A 19,778-nucleotide genomic window follows, 5' to 3' on the forward strand; every position below is an offset into this window, starting at 1 on the left:
ACACAGAAGATGCCAAGGTCTTGCAAAGTCACTGCATCCCTAGCCATCACCAGTCATCCTGACTTTTGTCTTACTATTGGACCTGAATGACTCTGGAAGAGAGAGTGAGGCTGATGCCTTTGTGCAGCTCTGCCTCACTTAAATCTCTTTACAGATGAGTCAAGACATCACCTGGTGATATTATTGGTACTCTTCAAAAACAAAAGAAAAACAATAACGCCAGCCTTTTGTCACAGTATTTCTCTTCCTGAACTCTATGTTATAGTCAAACTTAACTTCTTTTTATCCGATCCTATACCCTCCTAATTCCATGCAATTGGCTGCACCAGACTGGTCCCCATGCCTAGAATGTTGTCTTTTCTTATCTCCAGCCTTAGAAAAAGAGCATAGTCTGGGGACAGGGGGTGGGGGAAGTACTAGATCTAGAACTGTACCCCATCTCTGATAATTACTAGCTGAGTCACCATGGACAAGTCATACAACCTCATTTGTAAAATGAAGATAATAGTAACGCCACACTATGACAATTGAAAGAGATAACAATGTATGTAAAAAGTATTTTGTAAACCTTAAAGTCCCATATTATGTTTTAAATATATTTTACTGCCTCCTCTTAAGTCTTCCCTCTTTCCCCTTCCTCTCTCATCCCTAGCTAAAAGTGATCATTCTCTCCTCCTACTTTCCTAGATCATTTCTCCAGGTCCCACATTGTCCTATGCTATCTCCTATCACTTATGTGCACTTGTCTACAGGGTTTGTCCCTTTGAAGAGACTGAACACTCCTTGAAAACAGGAAATGTGTCATTTTTCAACTTTGTATCCCCAGAACCTAGTCCAATACTTACTGAATAAGTATTTATTTAATTGAATTAACTTAACAGGAGTAGCTTGATTTTACAGGAGGTCGATTTTTTCCATTTCTATAGCATTCTGAACTTTTGAAAACAAATTTTGCATCTTCTGGCATTAGATCTTCATAGCGAGCCCAGAGAGTAGGTAAAACAAATATTATTGTCCATTTTAAAGATGTACACTCTAAAATCCAGTGAGGTAAGATGAGGAGTCTAGGGTGAGAGTACTGACCTATTCAACGCACCATAATCTACTTGCTTCAGGGGGCTATGGAGAGAATCAAATGAAACAAATAAACTGCATTGCCCTCCATAAATTTGTTATTGTTGCTATTCAGTCATTTTCAGTCATGTCTCACTCTTTGTGACCCCATTTGGAGTTTTCTTGGCAAAGATACTGGATGATTTGCCATTTCCTTCTCCAGCACATTTTACAGATGAGGAAACTGAGGCAAACAGGATTAAGTGACTTTCCCAGAGTCACACAGCTAATAAGTGTCTGAGGCCAGATTTGAACTCAGGAAGATGAGTCTTACTGACTTCAGGTCCAGCCCTCTATGTACTATGGCACCACCTAGCCACCTCAATAAATTTAGGGCATTATTATTGAGAGAAAGAGAATAAGCATTTATACAGTGCCCACTTTGTGCCAGGTATTGTGCTAAGAGCTTTTGACAAATATTATTTCATTTGATTCTAACAACAACCTTATAAGGTAGGAGCTATTATTTATCCCCATTTTACTATTGAGGAAACTGAGACCACCAGTGACTTGCCCAGGGTCACACAGTGCAGCGCCAATGCAATACCCACAGTGGCTACAGCTGCTATGAATATGCCGGCGTAGTTCTGAATTGCAAAATATAACAGACTTTCTTCATAGAAGACAAAACCAAAACATTTATTCAAACACCAGAAAACCAAATTCCAACACCAGAAAGTCAAATCCATCACAGCAACAAAGAAATCTATACACATTATCAATGCAGAGGGCACGGCCATCCTGCAGCCCTTAAGAAAAATCACTCCCTCTCTCACCCATGCTAGCTACTGCTGCCTACTCTCTCTCCCTCCCTCCCTCTCTCTCTCTCTCTCTTTCTCTCTCTCTCTCTCTCTACCCCTTCCTGCTCCACCCATTTGGCAATCTCCTCCCACCACAAGCTCCATGTGACTGAGACTCACGTGACTCAGGCTCATGTGATTCAGCCAGGTCACATGGACCTCTTAATGGATGGGAAAGATGTTCCCATTTTCATTAACATAACACACAGCTGGTGTCTAAAGCCAAATCTGAACTCAGGTCTTGCTGACTCTAGGCCCAGCTCTCTGTTCATTCTGCTACCAAGTTCCTCTGTTAAAATGTGCCTACTGCTAGAAAGGGGTCACGCGTTAAACAGTAGGAAAAGGAGGAGGGGGAAAGAGGAGAATGCAAGAAAGAAAGAGGAGGATGCTGAAAGGGGCATATTAGAAAACTAACGATAAAAACTTTACCTTCTTTCCCAGGTTGGCAATTTCTGGTCAGGCCCACCCCCACCCTGCCCCCCTGCCCTTCCCCCAATCTGACTGAGATGATATATAAGAAACCAAAGTCACTGAAACCATGTGTGGTAATGCAGAAAGAGCCCCAGCCTCAGAGTTGAGATAGAGCTGAAGACCAATTCCAGATCTAACATTCACTAGCTATGTTTACTACCTAGATGCATTGCATAGCTTCCCTGAGTTCCAGCAGACTCCTCTGTAGAATGAGTATCTTTATCCTATCTATCTCACAGTGGCATTATAAAGAATATACTTCGTAAGCCTCAAAGTGCTCTGTTAATGGCAACTATTATTATTATAATAGATGATTATATATTACAACATTGTTAACAGTTATCCCTTTCACATCCCAACTTCCCCCATCACAGTTTCAATATATAGCCAGTCGGCATAAGAAATTAAATGGCAATTCGGGGGGAGTTTTGCTGAAGGGGCAGATAACACTTGAAGGCCAGCAGACAACACAGAGCCTATGGCCAAATATTTAACCCAAATTTTACAATAAAGTATTGTAAACACCCCATAAAAGAAAGAAAAAATTCAGGTTTCTCTGGTACAAAGGAAGGGCCAAAAACTTTCACACAGATTTTCCAGATCAAGGGGGTGCAGAGCCCCTAACCCCTCCTCCCTCCAATGTGAAAGGGATAACTGTATATATTATTTCAAAGGAATATATAATATTATAATAAAATGATACATAAACATAAGTTGCTATTATGAGGATCCATCCCATGCCCCAGAATTACTGACTGGATTACATTGTAACCAGAAGATTCAGCCTACAAGAATATTTGCTGCAGGGTTCATTTAATTTGAGAACTACCTTAATGCATTTTCAGGAGACCCAGTTTCCAGTCCCCTGCTCTGTCACTCATTTGCTGCATGACCTTGGCCAAGTCACTCTCTAGGCTTCAGATTTCTCACTTGTAAAAGGAATCACCTCTCCAAGCTGCTCCAGACTTTCTATATAATACCCCAGAAACTCTTCATCCTTAAAGCACACCCCAGGTCCAGAATTCACACAGTGGAAGTACACTCTACTCCTGAGTCTTCTCCATATGATTGCACGGCTCCTCCCAGAACCCCCACTTAAAGAAAGTTGCCCAGGCCAGCCTAGTCTACACAACTGACTTTCTCTACAATACCTTTCCCCCATCCCCATCTTCAGCTCCCTTTATGTGTTGTCTTCTTCCAGTAGAATCTAAGCTTCTTGAAGGCAAAGACTAGCTTTCATTTGTATATTATTCCCAGAATTTAGCACAGTTTCTGGAGCATAGTTAGCACTTAATGAATGGTTTTTGGTGAATAGGTTGAGCTAAATTGTCCCTCTTCTAGACCCAAAATTCTTTGATTCTATGATTCTCTTAGGATAAAGTAGCCAATATAGTGTCAATTAAAGGACACCATAAATGATGGGGCTGATGGAGCAATGAGACCCCTAAAAACAGTCCTTGAACAGCAGCCTAGATCCCTGGCATTCCCCTGAGGAATCCACCCCATCTCAGTATAATCCCTTTAACTGCCCTTTTATTGTAGCCCTCATTGTCTGCACCTGGCTCAATGGCCCACCCCAGGCTACCTGCCACTCCTTAATCCCATCCACATCTTCCCACAGTCTTTTTGTATAAAATATCAATCTTATCCCCATTAAATTGCTCAAATTCTTAGAATCTGGCCAGCTGGTATTAGCCTCACAAATACAGCAGACTCACTAGGAATCTTGCCCACCCAACTGGCACCTTAATAAACTCTCTACTTGGACTGAAAGAAGACTTCAGTAGTCAAATTCTTTTGAGGCAGACCCCTGCTCTTTACCCTTGCATTTCCGGTTTCCTAGAACCCCTAGAACATGTCAATAAACACTATCCTTATGCCAAAATAACTCCACTCAGATTCTGGGCAGCCTAAAACTCCTTCATTAGTGACTTGTTCCTTTGGACTAAGGTTTGCCTTTTACAGGTATTTTCGTTTTTCAAAAATTCTGCCCACACCTCTGGAAAGATATTAGTACCTCAATATAAACTAGTTTCCTAAATGCTTTCCTCTCTTAAAAGAGCATGGTCAGAAATTAGCTGGGTATCAGAGAGAAAGCAAGAGAAAACCAAGGAAAAGGGCACAAGAAGGGGAAGGTAAGGATATAGAAAACAAACTCCAGCAGCTATTCAGTTTTGTGGAATGTCACCCCTGTGCTCCTGGGTGCCATCTTTGTAAGTTGGACAACTTTCAACCTTGCCAGGTAAATATGTTAGAAATTCTCTCTGTACTGTTGCACTGCAACAAACCATTATCTCTTATTGGTAATCTCTTAATTTTGCTATATGAATAGGCCACCTTTGATCTCTGCCTTTGTTTACAAAACCCCTCAGCAGAACCCTGATGTGATTTGTGCTATTCGCTAAAAGGGTAGCAAAGACCTGAATGCATAATAAGGAATGAATGAGCCCATCCTTTGTTCAATAATACAATATTTTTCTGAATAATGCATGAGTTGCTTTTCATTTAGGAAATGAGAGAGGATATAATCCCCACTGTGCATCGAGTGAGTATTTTTAAACATTTATAAGCAGGAACCAAAGACAGTGGTAAGAAGCTTAACGACAACAGAAATAAATGTACCTTGGGATCAGAACAGGTGATGGATGGATCTTCCATTGTGCTGATCTTTAAGTGGAGGTGGGAAGTTGGAGGTAGAAGTTGGATGCTATCCTAACATCCTTCAATAGACCTGTCTGGGTACTTGGACTACATCACACTTGTCATCTGTACTGAAGCTAAACTCATGGAATGGGTGATAATGTTATAAAATGTTAGAGTAGGAATAAACGTCAGAACCATCTGGTCCAAATGGGAGTCTTTGTTGGGAAATAGTTGGGAAATAAAGTTGTATAGGGAAGATATTTAGGGAAGGCTCAGATTTAATCTCCCAACCAAAATTTGGTATGGCTTTAAAGACTGTTCCCTGGGGTCATATTGGTGAAATTTTGAAACATTCAGAAACTCACTAAAAGTTCTTTCTAATGACAAAGGGAAAGTGAGAGTGGGTCCCTGGATTCTTGGTGCTTCCTCTAAGGCTTTAGATATTTTCTTATCAGGAAGGCAACATCTGGGTATGTTTTATGGAAATGTGTTGGCTTCTAGGATTTCCTCAAACTGTTTCTAGAAACTGATGGCCATGAAGGATTATTCCATTCTCTCATTTAAAAGCCTCTTCCTTCTGTCTAAGATTTTGTCTTTTCTAACAAACCATGGGATCTCATTACCACCTGTCTTCTAATTGCCATGCAAAATGCAGATTCTGATTTCCCTGGTAAGCAGCACTGCCATATCCTGTTCACTTACAACTCTTTCTAATATAAATAATAGAGAGTAGTTTGCATGAGGAGACTCCACCTCCAGAGCCCATGAATAGTTTGAATTGGCCCTGAATCAAGCAAATTGGTAAACTTGGGCATTCATAACATTTCTATTTTCACCCTTATAGTTTGCTTATTAAAGGAATCATGTTCACTGCTTCCTCAAGGGCCATTATTAAGACACTTTCATCATATTTGTTGAGTTAAAGAGAAAAATTATACTTGTGTTTACACTGGTTCATAAGGCTAATCATTGGGTTGCTTGTTTGTTTGTTTGTCTATTAAAATTCTCTGAGTGATCATTGAACATTTCAGCAGATTTGCAAATAGAAGAAATAATCTTTAAGACTTAGCCCTTTAATTGGAGACAAAGGAGGACCCACAATTGACCATAGCCTAGACTAATTGCTTTGTTTGTGAAAATGCAGTACTTCGATATAATTGCCAAAAGCTACTTTTTATTCAACACCTAAATGAAAAATGAAAACACAAATCCTGAGCCATTGGCCCAGCATACTAGTTGTCAGTACTAGACCTCTCTTTTTAAGCTGGCCAAGCCTAAGGGGACCAACCACTAGTGCCTGTTATTTCCGATTTTGTGTTCATTTTGTCTGCCTCATCCCTGCTGCCACTGGGCATCTTCTAAAATATATTTTAGCATTTTAATTAATGTTGTTTTATTGTACACACACCCTGCAGCAGGCTGTGGTTGTAGATATCCAAAAGACAAGTAGTGAAAAAAATAAAAAATCAACAGGAATGAATAATTTTCATTTTAAAGCCAAATCTCATTGCCTAGTCATACACTTCTGGCTTAGTTAACCTAAATGGAATACTGCAAGTGAAGAAAGAGCTCTCCTCCTCCCTTCCCAAAACAGAATGGCCTTTTCCAAGCTATTGTCCCAATGTCATCCTCCCTCTGTCTTTCTCTAAGAGAGCAACTTATAAATGCCACTTTCACAAGCTCTCCTGAGCTCACTGCTTTGGTGTATGGTTGCATAGTCTGGACAGCAGCTTTTGTATAGACACTACCTTTGGGAACTTTGTGTAAGGGAGTAAGGCTAACTCTGAATGAGCTTGTGAATTTGAGCAAACTTTTGTCCCTACCTCACTTCACTTCCTATGTTCTTCCCTCCCTTCACCTTCTGTTTAGCAGCTACTTTTGTCACTTTAGCGTCTAGCACCCTTCCTTATATGTACTCCTGTCTAGAGGAAAAAGGCATCTAATAACCTTATTTATTCTAAAATGTCAATTGAGTCCGTAGCCTGCTGGTGCCCTACCTCTCAAACATCCTTGAATTTAAGCATTTTATATTTATTTCTGTTTATTCTCTCCTTATTTGTTTTCCTTGTACTTATATATGTAAATTTTGTCCCCCATTAAAATATAAGCTCCTTGAGAGTAAATATAGTTGCATTCTTTCTATTTGTATCCCTAGTGCCTACTACAGTGCCTGGAACATTGTAGAAACTTAATAAATGCTTGTCCATTGACTGTTGGTTCAACGCATTTGTTGAGGGTTGAGGGAGATGAGGTCCAGGAACCACAATGCTGGAGTTCCCAGACGGGGTCATTGAAAGGGAGTGCCCCTCAAAGACCTGAGTACTGGAGAGGGTCAGGGCAGTCTGGAATGAATTCATGATCTCAAACATTCTTTAAATCAAGGTGGCAAAGATTTATTGTGCCTTCCAGCAGGCAAGAGTTCTTAGGGAACCTGCAACCTTACAGGGCTACAGGGAAAGTTTAAATACAAGATTTGGGGGTGAAACCTGTCAATTAGGTGTTTTGGGGTGGGACTTGGGAGTGATTAAGGGTGTCAGTTCTTTTCTCTATTTAGATTCTGAATCTCCGTAGCCATTTTGCCAATCTTATTCTTTAGGGACTTGATTTCATCAGTGGATTTTTTTTTCCATTTTTTCTTCTACTTCCCTAATTTGGTTTTTATAATCCTCCTTTAGCTCTTCCAGTAATGCTTTTTGGGCTAGAGACCAGTTCACATTACCTTTTGAGGTATCAGATGTGGCTATAGTGTCATTGCTATTCTCTTCCAACTTGGTATTTTGATCATGCCTGTCTCCATAAAAAGAATCAATGGTCCTCGATTTTTTTGTGTTCTTCTTCATGTTGGTTAGCCTTTTCCTGGCTTCACAATAAATTTCTGCTTTGGGGGCTCAGGGCTGTCTGTCCCAGCTTTCTTATTCTGGGGATTGCAAGTCTAGTTGTTGGCTTTGTGAATTATAGCCTTCAGTTTCCTGAGGTGTGGGGGAGGGGTCTGGCTTCCTGATATCTCTTTCCCTAGGGTTGCTCTCCAGCACTGTTGCTCTTCAGCAATGGTCTCAGCTCTTTGTTGTTTGAGCTGGTGTCTTGCACTTCCCCTGGGGGAGCAAGATTACATCTGGGCTCCTGGTGTTGACCCCTGCTGGCTCTGCCCCTCTGGGACTAATGAACTTCTACTATTTGACCACTGAAGCCCCACTTCTATCCCCTCTGTTCCAGCATTCTTTTTTTTCTGAGGAATTCTCTGAGTGAGGGGGGCAGGGATTAGAGCTGTTTACCTGGCCATTATGTCTCCTGGAAGTTCAAGAATCCAAGTTTCTGGGCTGCAAGCGTCAGGAGTTGGTTTTCCCTGGCTGGTGGTGCTGCGCTGCCTCTCCTCGCTTCCACAGACTGCCGTCCTGTGTTGGGAGGCCTGGGGATCTCCGATGGTTTTGGGCACCCAGCTTTCTCCCAGCCTGTCTCCCACGTGGGTTTCCTGGCCGGCTGCCAGGGTGGTCAGTTCTTAAAGGAACATGCACTTTTTGCATCTACTGTGCAGGTATCTTACCCAGAGTTCACTGGGAAATAGCCCAAGGAGGGGGGGGGCTACCTGGGGGTGTGGTTTTGACTGTGAAATGTCACTCGGTCAACCAAAGGTCAGGGCTGGCTGGAGATATCCAGGTTGCTTCCATCAAATGTCTTGTTAGACAAGATGAATGTAAGGGAGTATACATTTGACTATGTCTAGGATACATATCAGGAAGGTCAGTAAGTAGTAAATATTATGTTCCAGTGCACAGCCAATTAGCAATACACAGGGAGTCCAAACTAATAAATTCTATAGGTGCAGCTGGCTGCAGTATCAGGAAGAGAGATAAGTGTTTTGCCAAGGCATGCTGCTCTTGAACTGGAGAGAACTGCTAGGGCCAATGCTTTGAAGCTAGGAAAGAGATGTAATTTTACAACTGGGGTCCAGGCACAGACACCCAAGCAGAGGCTAAGGAGAAATGTGATGTTAGAATTAGGGTCCAAGCATAGGCACCCCATCACATTGATTCACATTTTTATCCTTCCCAATAGAATGAACTACTGTTTCTAATAGACAATGATGTTTTATTTCTTGGTGTGTTTTAATCCAAAGAACATGCTTCTTGCCTACCTTTTGATTTGTATAGTCAAGACAAGGAGAACCCTGACCAACCTCCTTATAACAACCAGAAAAAAATAGAGAGCCAAGAGCAAGAATACACAGGAAGATACATAGATTCACATTAATACACTCATAGTTGGCTCAACCTTTGAAAAAATAAGTGAATACTTGCATAGTTCAATTTAAGGGGTATTAAAAGTATCTAAATATCTCCCTCTCCTCTTCCCTAACCAGGATTATCATGATACCTGAAATTCCTACTATTAGTCACTGAAATTCTCACCATTGCTCACTACTAAAGTTAAGGAATTGTTTCTAAAAGGCATTGTTAAAATGTAAATGTTAATGTGGAAGGAAAATCGTTCTTCAAGGTAAGTAGGAAAAATCTTGACTGTTGCCTGTATTTTATCTGACTTTTTAAGAAAAGAACTGAAAAGGTAGCCTCGGAGGCCTATTGGCCTGGGGCAGCCTCACAAAAGAACAGTAATACCCTAAGGAAAAAGAAGCTTGACCAATAAACAAGCATTTTTTTAAAGTGTCTTTTTCACTCCAGCCTATTTGTTAGACCAGAAACAAATGATAGTACCAACATATGCCAGCAATGGGTTGGCAGAAAATCAGTAAATGGCAGCTTCTGAGGCACTAAGCAATATCAGGAGATATAGCTTCAACAGATGACAGATGTAGAGCTTAAGTGGAACAGATGGAGAAAGGGGAACTCTCTGTCCAGAGTAAGAGAATTGAGAGGTAGGGCCAAAAAGTAGGCCTACAAGGCACAGCCACTCTCCAGGGGATAGGGCCATGGAACCTGTTTGAACCACAATGCAAAACTAACTCACCTCAGAACATGTAATGTCCATGGAATGCTCCATTCTCAACTAGTATGGGAGACTGTGTTCTTTCATGGAGATTAGAGATTTGTTCTGTTGCTTAATTCTGTTATTTATTTCACTATTTTGTTCCAGTGAATGCTTTGCTATTGCAGTCAAAAAATACCCCTGAAGTGAGTAACAACTTCTCATCTTGATTTTTCACTTGAAGCATTGATCGGGCTAGCCTTGGGCAAAATTGTAAAGCAGCAAAATTGGTTTGCCATATCCTTCTACTTCCCTTTAAGTGCCCCCTATATATTTTAGGAGTGGTCCAAGAAACTTCCATTCAGGATCTCAAGTTCTCTGTCCCTTCTTGGCCCGTCAAAGCTTTTGTATTCTGTGATATATTCCCTTAGAAATCTCATTCCCTGATATGCCACTGGCCCATCTGAGAAAATAATTATGGGCAATGATGTCTTAATGTGTCATCCCTCCCAAGAACATATGTGCAGTTTAGCAGTATCTCTCAACTACCACAATAGAAAGGGGTGACTAATGGAGGAATTTGCTGGGGGGAGCAGAGATAGGGAGAAAGGGATACATCATTTTAGATTAAGGGAAGCTTTGGAGGGGGACCACAAATTATACCTCATATGTAAATACCTGGCACAGATACATACATACACATGCATGCATGTATTTTTACCAGGGTTAAAAGTTCAGGTGGTTTGTTGTTCTTCCGTTACCTCCTCTTTTCAGACCTGTTTCTCTTGCTGCTTCTCCAGGGAACTCAGTCCCTTGGGGGTAGATTCTCTTTAGACATCTTAGAAAACTATTGAACTAAATAAATAAAACTAAGAGCTGGTTTTATGAAAAACCCAATAAAATAGATAAACCTTTGGTTAATTTGATTAATATGCATTGTGTATACATGCATGTGCATATATCTATATACCTATAAACATCTGTAGATACAGATATTTCATATTTCACATGACTTCCTTCAGTCAAGTAATTGTTATTACTATGCTAGTATCTACTTACCACCTTCTCCCTGTGTATGTATATGTTTGTGTGTGTCTATAAATAAATAGATAGATAGATAGATAGACACATATACCAATGTGTGTGTATGTTTGTACAGGGTGTCCCAAAAGTTTTAATAGTTTCAAACTACACTAAGACTTTGGGGAGATACACATGCACACATGTATTTAAATCATAGACACACATATCCATATGTAGGTACATACATGTATTCATAGGTATATTGCATTTCTGTGTGTACATGCACATATACATATGTGTGTATCTCTACGTGTATATTTATATGTCCCAAAAGTCTTAGTGTAGTTTAATGCTATTAAAACTTTTGAATTACCTTTTATATTCACACACACATACACATACATATACACATACACATGCACACGTGCACACACACACACATGCACACACACATACACATAGATAGAGATGAGGAGAAAGGGTTAAGTAGACTGTAGCATAATAATAATGATTACTTGACCAAGAACAGTGATATGAAATATACCCTCAAGAGCAGGTATGATCTGGAAAGGAAGATGAGCTAGTCATGGAGCAAGAATGAGAGATAACCAACGACTAGCCTAAGCAGTCTACTGGGGCAATCGACATATTTAAAGAATCAAAGGAAAATCTCTCCTACTCTTTGCATTACAGTGTATTCTTTTCATAAAGTATTTATGGAAAAACGTGGGTGAGAAGCCATGAGTACTTTACCATATGATTGAGAATTTACAATCATTTATCATAAAATCAATTTTCAATCTGGAAGGGACCTTAAAGGTCATTTAGTCCAACCTCCTCATTTTACAGATGAGGAAATTGAGGCTCAGAAAGGTCCATTGACTCATACAAGGTCAAATAGGTCAGAAATAGAAGACTGAGGATCATATTCTTTCCACTGAACCAATTGCCTCATCGTGTTTAAATTCACCCATTTCACAGATGAGGAAACTGAGGTCCAGAGAGATGGTCACTGGCCTGAGTCCACAAAGCTAAGAAACAGCAGAGTCAGTGTCTCCTGTTTCCAAGTCTGGTGCTCTTTCCATTATATCTCAATGCAAAGATTATCATCTGCACCAATGCAGGAAGAACACACATGGATGAATTCATAGAGCTGGGGTGATTTCTACTGAAGCAGCTAATTGTGCGTGTGTGTGTGTGTCTGTGTGTCTGTGTGTGTATGTGTCTGTGTGTGTGTGTGTGTGTCTGTGTCTGTGCCTGTGTCCATGTCCATGTCTGTGTCTGTATGTATATGCCTGGTCACACCCCCTTCATGTGTTTAGAAATAGAACATAATATGATAGAGATTAGTGATAAAGATGTATGTTTTGTGAATTATTCCTTTTCCTGCATTAAAATCTAAAGGAGAAAATTGAATGCAAGTGTTCTGCAAAGCTCTCTGGCTTTGCTGTACAAACACACAACAGGGACCCCTGGTAGTTTGGCATTGTTCTCATAGATAGGATTTGTCTGCTGAGGGTTGGGGGGTGGGAAGCAGACTCGATGACTTATTAGTAACAATTGGCTGCAGTGCAGCCCAGCATTCCAGGAAGAGATTTTCAAACCTGAAGTCCAAACTGAGGCAATGCCTTCTTTGTATGAGACACTTGTACTTCAGGCATTAGCAGCAAGCTGATTTCTGTAGAGTTCAGGGTTTTGGTTTGTTTGGAATTTTTGGTGTTTTTTTTTTCTTTTTCCTTAACCTGCCCTCAGTTTTCTGCCCACAATTCTCAATGCCATTTGTCCTCGGATCAAGCTTAAAACTGCTTTTTTATTATTCCACTTATCGTTCCTAATTCTTCCTTCTGGTGCCAAGCAGAATATGAATGAATGAATGAATGAATGAAAAATCATTTTCTAAATGCTTCCTATAAACACTTAGGTTACAAACACAAAAACAAAATAGTCCCTGCCCTTAAGTACTTTTTATTCTAATAGAGGGAGATAACGCATATGGGGTGGGTGACAGGGAATGAGTTTGTTCCAGAAAGTTCCAAAGATCAAGAATAGCCACAATGAAGAGTTGCTACTTTTTCAGGAGCAATAGAAGTATTGATCTGATGGGGGCGGGGAGTGGGGAAGGGAGCAAGAGGACTGGAATAAAATATGAAGCATGACTGGGGCTAGCTAGTTATACAGTCACACACTCACCAGTTAGGGCAAAAGGGGTCCCTGGGCATGAATTCCAAAGCTGAATGCGCAGATTCAGTTCCTCATGGCATAGTCTCTGGAAGTTTGACAATCTAGAAGTTTTAGCAACAGGGTGGAGGACAAAAAGATGTCTGGGGTAGAATAGTCCTAATCTACCTGACAGTTCTTCAAATGTCTAAAGACATCTAACATCTCTTCCCTCATCTTCTCTTCTCTAAACTAGTCATCCCTACTTCCTTCACCTGGTCCTCCTGAGCTATGATCTTGGTCCTTCATTATCCTGTTTGCCCTCACCTGCTCCCAAATATATGAATTCCCTTCCAAATATACAACACACACAGAATTCCAGATGTGGTCTGACCCAGGTATAATATAGCAGGGCTATAATTTAGCTAATCCTGGATGGTTTAAGATGCCTTTTATCACTGTTCTGTCATACTGTTGGCTCATACTGAGCTTGCAATACATTAAAACCCTTAGATCTTTTTCAGAAGAATTTCACAGATCTTTGTACTAGCCAGTCCTTTGTTGGGAAGTTGCAGAAGAGTCAGGGTGAACTTTTCTCGGTCTGTGCATTTTCAAGTTGGTAAACTTGGACCTCTCAGTCTACAAACCATGCCTAGATGCACAGGGACACCCTATGTCAAAAGTGAAAGAGGCCAAGTGGACGTTCAGTGTTTAATATGCCGACCTTTAGGGTTATTTGCCTACTTTCTGGAACCCTGCCTACATATGTCTGTGATCTCATGCTGCCCCCAGGCTTTCTAAGGCCTCCTAGTCATTGAACCAAGAAGTATTTATAAAGTGTTTACTATGTGCCAGGAACTGGGTTAGGAGCCCCTCCAAGCTGGTCTTGCCTAAACAATGTTCCATGCATGTCCTGAAATTTTTTCTCCATTCTGCTGGAGCCAGCAAAATTTTCTCTTAACTAGAGATACAGTTGAAAATTATCTGATGCTCCATGTTAGAGAGGGAAGAGCATTGGGTAAGAAGCCAAAACATGTGGATTCTAACCTCTGTCACTTATTAATTGTGTGACTTGAGATAAGTCACAGTGGAAAATAAACTAGTTGTGGAGTCAGACGTCCTGGGTTTAGAGATTGCCTCTGATACTTCATATTCATGTGACCTTAAGCAAGTCACTTAACCTCTTTGGACCTCAGTTTCCCCATCTGTAAAATGAAGAGTTTGGACTGGCTGGCTTCTGAAGTCCCTTCCAGCTCTAAGTCTCTGATTCTATAATCTCTTGGTCTCAGTTTCCTTATCTGTAAAAGTTCATTCCACAGACATTTTATGAGTGCCTACAATGGACAAGGTCCTGTGCTAATACTAAGGGAAATAGAAAGATGAATAAGATATGAAGAGCTAGCAGTACATTGGGTGCTAAGACCATAGACAAATAATAATAAATAGAACTCAAAACAGAGTATTTTATAGGATTTTGGAGGAGGGAGGCAGGGATTAAAAAAGCTACACAAAAAGAAAGAATTTGAGTTGAACCTTGAGGGATGGGTGGGATTTCAACAGTTAGTCAACAAGCACTTGTAAAGCATATCAAGGGCCTGCTATTTGCCAGCCATCATGCTAAGTAGTTTTACAAATGTTATCTCATTTGTTCTTCTACATAACCCTGGGAAAGTGGAGGCTATTATTATATCTCATTTTGTAGCTGAAGAAACTGAGGTAGACAGAGAGTAAGTGACTTGCTCAAGGTCACAAAGCTAGTAAGTCTCTGAGGCTGGAATTGAATTCATATCTTGCTGACCTCAGGCCCAGTGCTTTATCCGCTGTACCACCTAGTGGTCAGAAGACTGGAAAGATACAAAGGAGCCAGATAGTGAAGAACATGAAATGCTAAACAGACAAATTTCTATTTGATCTTAGAGATAATAAGAAGCCAATATGTGCAGATGCTTAGAGGAGGCTGTTTCACACAGAGAGAATGGCATGAGCCTATTGTAGCAGTGGAAGGATATGTTCAAAAGATAGTGAGTATCGAGTTATTTTTTTAAGTAAATTTGATTGATATCTTTTGAAGTTGTTTTATTTTATAAGAATATAAGGTATATGAGGGGCAGAAATATGAACAAAGATTTTAAAAGTAGGTTAGAGCCAGATTACTTAGGACCTTGAATGGATCTATATTCCATGCTGCAAAATGCCAAGCTGGGAAATTTTGACTTCATTAGGTAGCAATAGGAACTCTTATTTTCAACTGAATTGAATTTGAGCAGGCAATAGTGCATTTAACCTAAAGGAATATATCTCTAAGGGCATTTTAGTTATCATTGACGGGCCAGCAGGGAAGATATTTGAGGCTAGAACCGGACGGCTCATAGTGTTTAGGCAGCTGCTGGCAGCACCCATTCTTTGAGACCAGCCTTCACAAAGCAGCCCTGGGAAGGTCCCATTCCTGGTTTGTAAATTTACCTACTTTGCCCTCGATGAACTTCTCTTTCAGACAAACATCACTGGCTTCAGCAGAAAGGATTCAGAATGTATGAGGACGGAGGCCTTGTCCTTAAGGGATCACCACCTCCTCTTATGCCTGAAGGATACAGACCATCAACTCCTGGTGGGGCAAACAATGAGGATATTTACATAATTCTGCAGTGTCCAGTATACAGTTATCCTTTCAACAGTATTACCCAGTATTTGTAAACAACCTTCTTTGTTTCAAAGCACTTTTGATTCATGGTTGAGGGGGAAGAGCACTGCCCTGGGACAGGAATAGACCTGGCCCTGCTACAAATTAGTTGTGCGATCTTGATCAAGTCAAATTAATAAGCCTTCATTAAGTGCCTACTATGTGCCAGGCACTGCGCCAAGAGTAAGGCAGTATAGTGTTAGACTTGGACTTAGGAAGACCTGTGTTTAAATACAGCCTCAGATACTTACTGGCTGTGTGACCTTGATTAAGTCACTTAACCTCGGTTTGCCTCAGTTTCTTCATCTGTCAAATGGAGATAATAATAGCACCTACCTTACAGGGTTTTTGTGAGTGTCAAATAAAACACCTAAAGTGCTTTTCAAATCTTAAAGTGCTTTATAAATGCTATTATTATTATTACAGAGTGAGGCACAGCACATGTACAAAAATATTTATAGCAGATCCTTTTGTGGTGGCAAAGAATTAGAAATTGAGAAGATGACCATCAGTTGGGGAATGGTTGAACAAGCTGCGGTATACGAATGTAATGGAATACTATTGTTTCATAAGAAATGATAAGCAGGTAGATTTCAGAAAAACCTGGAAAGACTTACATGAACTGATGCTGAGTAAAGCAAGCAGAACCAGGAGAACATGGTACACAGCGATGGCCAACCTTGATAGACTTAGCTCTTCTCAGCAATGCAATGATCTAAGACAACTCTAAAAGATTCATAGTAGAAAATAGTATCCATGTCCAGAGAAAGAACTATGGAGTCTGAATGCAGACTGAAGTGTACTATTTTCTCTTTTTTTGTTCTTTTCTTTCACGTGGTTTTCCCCTTTTGTTCTGATTCTGCTTTCACAACATGACTAATGTGGAAATATGTTTAATATGATTGTACATGACAGCCTATATCAGATAGGATGCCATGTTTGGGAGAGCGAAAATTTAGAATTCAAAATCTTACAAAAGTGAATGTTGAAAACTGAAACTAAATAAATATTTTTAGTCCCTACTTTTGAGGAGCTCACAATTCAGTGCTAGGAGACATCATGCAAATAACTATATACAAATAAGATATAAGCAGCGTAAACTGAAGATAATCTCAGATAGAAGGTACTAATATTAATGAACTCTGGGAAAGACTTCTTGCAGAAAGTTAGACTTTTGCTGAATCTTAAAAGGAAGCCAGGAGATAGAGACTGAGAGGGAGAACATTTGGGGCATGGGGTCAGCCAATGAAAATGATGCCACTTCTCTAAGCCTATGTCTTCATCTATAAAAGGGAGGGTTAGACTAGATCATTAGTCTCAAACTTAAGTTTAATTCTATTTGATTTTAGGATTGAGGTAAGAAAAAAAATCCTAACAATTAGAGCAGGGTAGAAATGAACTAGGCTGCCTCAGTGGTGGTGGATTCTATCTCATTAGAAATCTCCAAGCAAAGACTCAATGACCACCTGTCAGGGGTGTTGTAGGGGTGTGGATTCCTGATAGATCAGGCAGAGGTTGGTTTAGATGGCTTATTTGGTCCTGTCAATCAATCAGTAAACGATCAACCAATAAACATTTTATTAAGTGACTACTATGAGTCAGGCACTGTGCTAAATGCTGTGGATACAAAAGGAAGCAAAAACCAGTCCCTACTTTAAAGGAACTTACAGTCTAATGGAGGAGACAACATGCAAACAAATTCATACAAATCAAGTTATATACAGAACAAATAGGAAATAATTAACACAAGGAAGGCATTTCATCTATAAGAATCTGTGATTCTTGAGTGAGGGGAGCAGAACCAGGAGAATATCATACACGATTACACACACATGGTATCTGTGATGACTAACTTTTATAGACTTGGCTCTTCTCAGCAACACAAGGTTCAAAGACAGCTCCAAAACACTCATGATGGAAAAAGCTATCCATATCCAGAGAAAGAATTATGGAGTCTGAATTCAGATTAAGGCAAACTATTTGCTCTCTCATTTTTTCTTTGTTTTTTATTCTTTTTTGGTTTTGTTTCTTCTTTCTCATGGCTCATTCCATTGGTTGTAATTCTTCTTTACAACTTGACTATTGTGAAAATAAGTTTAATGTGAAGGTGTATGTAGAACTTATATTGGATTACATGCCATCCTGGGGGGAGAGAAAAAGGGAGAAAATTTGAGACTCAAAAACTTGTGGAACTGTTGTAAACTAAAAAATAAATAAATTTTAAAAATAAAATTAATTAATTAAAAAAAAAAGATTCTGTGTGATTCCCACAAGATCAGGAGACAGCTAGAGAAGGTAGTAGTACACTTGTTTTAAGATAAGAAATTGAGATGCCAGAAAAATGTGACTTTTCTAAGGTAAACACATGGTTGGGGTTGGAGAGCATGATTTCAATAGTGTTTCAACGCCTGGGGTTCTCTACTGAAAAGAAATCAATTGCGTGTAACAATCAATTAATTACATCACCCTTTAAAAAAATAAAACAAACTATGGTGCTTGGATGTAGATGGCAACCACAGATCTCCTTTAATACAGTCAGTGAACTGGGTAATTAAAATCGTGCCTCAATAATTTAGGACCTAATTGCAAAGAATGTTTAAGTATTGTGGCAATATGCAGAATGCTGTGTCATCACTTCTGGTTAGGAAACTGCTTTTTTTAAGAGTGTATAATAAATGCATCATGTGGGGGGAACAAAATAAATCTGCCAGGACCATGATGGGATGAAGACCCATGATGGGACCACTCCTGGGATGAAGTTCAAAGACTTAGAGCTAGAAAGGCCCTTAGTCATCATTGAGTCCCATTCCCTCATCATGCATTGCAAATAATAGGCCCAGAGAGGTGATATTGCCCAAGGTCACCCAAATAGTGGAAGAGCCAGAATTCAAATCAAGATCCGTTGACTACAGAACCAGGTATGGATTTTCAAATCACTGCAGTACGATTTAGATAATTTTCCACTTAAATAAAATACAACAACAAGACAGGGAAACACAAAAACATGTTTTATAGATGATCCTGTGTTTTGCTATAAGTTAAAAATTATAACCAAAGCATATTCAATAATGTAAACACTTCTAAGTTATAATAATCGCGATGACACACATCTAAATGGCATTTTTCCTACTATAAAATACTTGCACATATTTTATGTCACCCAGCCTCATCTCCTACCCAAATCAGGACACCCTTCTACAAAATCCCCAATGAAAGGTCAGGTCATCTCTGCCTTGACACTTCCAATGATGGGATATTCACTGTCTCACTAGGCAGCTTATTCCATTTTTGAAGTGACTTGGTAGAGTGGGGAAGGTACATTGATTTTAGAATGATTTTAAATCTGACTTTGCTACTTTACAGCTGTGCAACCACAGGCACCTTATTTAGCTTCTCTAAGTCTCAGTCTTCTAATCTGTAAAATGAGGGAAAGGTTTGCTAAAACTAACTACTTCAAAAGGTTGTTGCGAGGGCAAAGTGCTCTGTAAACTCTAAAGCTTTGAAATATGCATGGTTCATCATTGTATAGTTCAAATTGCATGAAAGTTGGTCCTTTATGGACAGCTAAGAGGATAGAGTACCAGGCTTGGAATCAGGAAGACTCTTCTTCTTGAGTTCAAATCTGGCCGAAGACACTTACTAGCTGTGTGACTCTGGGCAAGTCACTTAACCCTGTTTGCCTCAGTTTCATCATCTGTAAAATGAGCTGGAGGAGGAAATGGCAAATTACTCCAGCTTCTTTCCCAAGAGAACCCCAAATGGGATCATGAAGAGACTGAAACAACTGAACAACAGAAATGATTCTTTATATGGAACAGTTTTGTCACCTTGCAGTAAGTTCTATCCATGAGTTCCAGATTCTGTGGTCCAAAGATGTACAGAAATGCCTCTTCCATATGACACATCCTTAATTATTGGGCGTTGCCATCATGCCAGTCAAATAGACAATTATGAAGCACACACTATGTGCC

Source organism: Trichosurus vulpecula, chromosome 9, assembly GCF_011100635.1.
Source record: "Trichosurus vulpecula isolate mTriVul1 chromosome 9, mTriVul1.pri, whole genome shotgun sequence".
NCBI lineage: Eukaryota > Metazoa > Chordata > Mammalia > Diprotodontia > Phalangeridae > Trichosurus > Trichosurus vulpecula.